Source organism: Mus caroli, unplaced genomic scaffold (genome assembly GCF_978045245.1).
Source record: "Mus caroli unplaced genomic scaffold, Mus_caroli_1 scaffold_16, whole genome shotgun sequence".
In the NCBI taxonomy this organism is placed as follows: domain Eukaryota; kingdom Metazoa; phylum Chordata; class Mammalia; order Rodentia; family Muridae; genus Mus; species Mus caroli.
In genome coordinates this window covers 80048410-80053214 of record NW_028227271.1, presented here as the reverse complement: position 1 = coordinate 80053214, position 4805 = coordinate 80048410, and the positions used below count along the sequence as shown (strand labels likewise).

Sequence of the window (4805 nt, the reverse complement as noted above, 5' to 3'; positions counted from 1 at the left end):
GCATATAAAGTTTGCAAGACCAAGGGGCCTCTCTTCCCAAAGATGGCCTACTAGGTACAAAAGCTAGAGACAAAAGCTCCAGAGGTACTGGTTAATTCCACCTATAGGGATGCAGACCCCTTTAGCTCCTTGGGAACTTTCTCTAGCTCCTCCATTGGGGACCCTGTGTTCCATCCAATAGATGACTGTGAACATCCACTTCTGCATTTTCCAAGCCCCGACATAGCCTCATAAGAGAAAGCTATTTCAGGGTCGTTTCAGCAAAATCTTGCTGGTATATGCAATGGTGTCAGCATTTGCAGGCTGATTATGGAATGGATCCCCGGGAATGGCAGTTTCTAGATGGTCCATCCTTTTGTCTCAACTCCAAACTTTGTCTCTGTAACTCCTTCCATGGTTGTTTTGTTCCCAATTTTAAGAAGGGGCAAAGTGTCCACACTTTGGTCTTCTTTCTTCTTGAGTTTCATGTGTTTTGCAAATTGTATCTTGTATCTTGGGTATTCTAATTTTCTGGGCTAATATCCACTTATCAGTGAGTACAAATCATGTGAGTTCTCTTGTAATTGGGTTACCTCACTCGGGTTGATGCCCTCCTGGTCTATCCATTTGCCTAGGAATTTCATAAATTCATTCTTTTTAATAGCTGTGTAGTACTCCATTGGTAAATGTACCACATTTTTCTGTATCCATTTCTCTATTGAGGGACATCTGGGTTCTTTCCAGCTTCTGGCTATAAATAAGGCTGCTGTGAACATAGTGGATCATGTTTCCTTCTTACCACTTGGAACATCTAGATATATGACCTGGAGAGTTATTGGGGGATCCTCCATTAGTACTATCTCCAATTTTCTGAGTAACCACCAGAATAATTTCCAGAGTGGTTATACAAGCTTTCAATTCTACCAACAATGGGGGAGTGTTCCTCTTTCTCCACATCCTCACCAGCATCTGCTGTCACCTGAATTTTTGATCTTAGCCATTCTGACTGGTGTGAGGTGGAATCTCAGGGTTGTTTTGATTTGCATTTCCCTGATGATTAAGGATGCTGAACATTTTTTCAGGTGCTTCTCAACCATTCGGTATTCCTCAGGTGAGAATTCTTTTTTTTTTTTTAAGGTTTTAGATATTTATTTTTATTTTATGGGTATGTGAGATTTGCCCAAATGTAAGCATGTGCAGCACATGTGTGCCTGGTGCCCTCAGAGGCCAGAAGAAGGCTTCAGATCCCCGGAACTGAAGTTAGAGAGGGTCGAGGGCCGCCATGTGGGTGCTGGAAACAGAATCTGGGTCTTCTGCAAGAGCAGCAAGTACTTTTAGACGATGAGTCAGCTTTTCAGCCCCATCCGACAGAAGCCTGTCCAGATTTGCATCACTGGCTGCTTTCCGTTTGTCCTCAGGAAGTTCCTCTAACTCCCCATAGAGCTCCAAATTCAAGGGAGCTAATTTCTCCTGCATTCCCCAGACATGCTCCATCTGTTCTATGGAACATTCATTTCCAAACGCCTGCAGCTTTCCAGAGTGGAAATTGTTCAGCAGGCTGAGGAGGCTGCGCTCCATCTCCTGGACATCCGAGACATCTGTGAGGAAGGAGTGCTGGATGGGTGTGGACTGGGCACCCTTCCCTTCTCCTCCAGGAGGTTTGTTCTTTTCTTTCATCACCCTTTTTAACTTTGGCCTCTGAGAAGCTGACTGTGATGTGGGATTTGAAAACCCTGTGCTTTTACTAGCTGGGATGGCATTTTTTTTTTGGCATTAACAACCTGAGTAGAGTGGGCACTGAAAGACTTGGGACTCTTCCTCTTTGCTTTTCGCTCTTCCATTGTCTTAAATTCTTGGTTGCATTAACACCAGCTTCATTAAGACCAGAGGGAGAAAAGGCTGTGGTTACCCTTCCTTGGCTAGGAAAGGTAAGAGAGTGTTCAAAGCCTCCACCAGGGCTGCATCGAGAGCCCAGCTCCCAGGTGAGAATTCTTTGTTTAGCTCTGAGCCCCATTTTTAATGGGGTTACTTGATTTTCTGGAGTCCACCTTCTTGAGTTCTTTATATATATTGGATATTAGTCCCCTATCTGATTTAGGATAGGTATCTGTTGGTGGCCTTTTTGTCTTATTGACAGTGTCTTTTGCCTTACAGAAGCTTTGCAATTTTATGAGGTCCCATTTGTCAATTCTCCATCTTACAGCACAAGCCATTGCTGTTCTATTCAGGAATTTTTCCCCTGTGCCCATATCTTTGAGGATTTTCCCTACTTTCTCCTTTATAAGTTTCACTGTCTCTGGTTTTATGTGGAGTTCCTTAATCCACTTAGATTTGACTTTAGTACAAGGAGATAGGAATGGATCAATTCGCATTCTTCTACATGATAACCACCAGTTGTGCCAGCATCATTTGTTGAAAATGCTGTCTTTTTTCCACTGAATTGTTTTAGCTCCCTTGTCAAAGATCAAGTGATCATAGGAGTGTGGATTCATTTCTGGGTCTTCAATTCTATTCCATTGGTCTACTTGTCTGTCGCTATACCAGCACCATGCAGTTTTTATCACAATTGTTCTGTAATACATCTTTAGGTCAGGGATGGTGATTCCAAAAGAAGTTCTTTTATCATTGAGAAGAGTTTTTGCTATCCTAGGTTTTTTGTTATTCCACATGAATTTGTAAATTGCCCTTTCTAATTCCTTGAAGAATTGAGTTGGAATTTTGATGGGGATTGCATTGAACCTGGAGATTGCTTTTGGCAAGATAGCCATTTTTACTATATTGATTCTGCCCATCAATGAGCATGGGAGATTTTTTCCATCTTCTGAGATCTTCTTTGATTTCTTTCTTCAGAGACTTGAAGTTTTTATCATAGAGATCTTTCACTTCCTTGGTTAGAGTCATGCCAAGGTATTTTATATTATTTGTGACTATTGAGAAAGGTGTTGTTTCCCTAATTTCTTTCTCAGCCTATTTATTCTTTGTGTAGAGAAAGGCCATTGACTTGTTTGAGTCAATTTTATATCCAACTAATTCACTGAAGCTGTTTATCAGGTTTAGGAGTTCACTGGTGGAATTTTTAGAATCACTTATATATACTATCATATCATCTGCAAAAAGTGATATTTTGACTTCTTCCTTTCCAATTTGTATCCCCTTGTTCTACTTTTGTTGTCGAATTACTCTAGCTAGGACTTCAAGTACTATGTTGAATAAGTAGGGAGAAAGTGGGCAGCCTTTTCTAGTCCCTGATTTTAGTGGGATTCCAGTTTCTCACCATTTACTTTGATGTTGGCTACTGGTTAGCTATAGATTATTTTTATTATGTTTAGCTATGTGCCTCGAATTCTTCATCTTTCAAAGACTTTTATCATGAATGGGTGTTGGATTTTGTCAAATGCTTTCTCTGCATCTAAGGAGATGATCATGTAGCTTTTGTCTTTGAGTTTGTTTATATAATGGATTACGTTGAAGGATTTCCTTATATTGAACCATCCCTGCATCCCTGGAATGAAACCTACTTGGTCAGGATTGATGATTGTTTTGATGTGGTGTTGGATTTGGGTAGCGAGAATTTTATTGAATATTTTTCCATCGATATTCAAAAGGGAAATTGGTCTGATGTTCTCTGTCTTTGTTGGGTCTTTCTGTGGTTTAGGTATCAGAGTAATTGTGGCTTCATAGAATGAACTGTGTAGAGTACCTTCTGCTTCTATTTTGTGGAATAGTTTGTGAAGAACTGGAATTAGATCTTCTTTGAAGTTTTGATAGAACTCTGCACTAAACCCATCTGGTTCTGGGCTTATTTGATTGTGAGACTATTAATGACTGCTTCTATTTCTTTAGGGGATATAGGACTGTTTAGATCATTAGTCTGATCCTGATTTAACTTTGCTGCCTGGTATGTCTAGAAATTTGTACATTTCACCCAGGTTCTCCACTTTTGTAGAGTATAGCCTTTTGTAGAAGGATCTGATGGTGTTTTGAGTTTCTTCAGGATCTTTTGTTATGTCTACCTTTTCATTTCTGATTTTGTTAATTAGGATGCTGTCTCTGTGACCTCTAGTGAGTCTGGCTAAGGGTTTATCTATCATGTTGATTTTCACAAAGAACCAGCTCCTTCTTTGGTTGATACTTTGAATAGTTCTTCTTGTTTCTATTTGTTTGATTTTGCCCCTGAGTTTGATTATTTCCTGCCATCTCCTCCTCTTGGGTGAATTTTCTTCCTTTTGTTCTAGAGTTTTTAGGTATGTTGTGAAGCAGCTAGTATGTGCTCTCTCTAGTTTCTTTTTGGAGGAACTCAAAGCTCTGAATTTTCCTCTTAAAAAATGCTTTCATTGTGTCCCATAAGTTTGGGTATGTTGTGGCTTCATTTTTGTTAAACTCTAAAAAGTCTTTCATTTCTTTTTTATTCCTTCCTTGACCAAGGTGTCACTGAGAAGAGTGTTGTTCAGTTTCCACGTGAATGTTGGCTTTCTATTATTTATGTTGTTATTGAAGATCAGCCTTAGTCCATGGTGATCTGATAGGATGCATTGGACAATTTCAATATTTTTGTATCTGTTGAGGCCTGTTTTGTGACCAATTATATGGTCAATTTTGGAGAAGGTACCATGAGGTGCTAAGAAAAAATGTATATGCTTTTGTTTCAGGATAAAATTTTCTGTAGATATTTCTGTTTGCACAATCTGTCCATTGATGTAAGTTGTATGTTGAAGTCTCCCACTATTATTGTGTGAGGTGCAATGTGTGCATTGAGCTTTTCTAAAGTTTCTTTAATGAATGTGGCTGCCCTTGTATTTGGAGTATAGATATTCAGAATTGAGAGT

At 39.5% G+C, this 4805-nt stretch overlaps 1 pseudogene; it reads right to left on the bottom strand.

Moving 5' to 3' along the window:
* Window positions 1–1162: 1162 nt before the first annotated feature.
* LOC147000802 (coiled-coil domain-containing protein 28A pseudogene) lies at window positions 1163–1908 on the bottom strand (annotated as a pseudogene).
* Between the last annotated feature and the right edge of the window lie 2897 nt (window positions 1909–4805).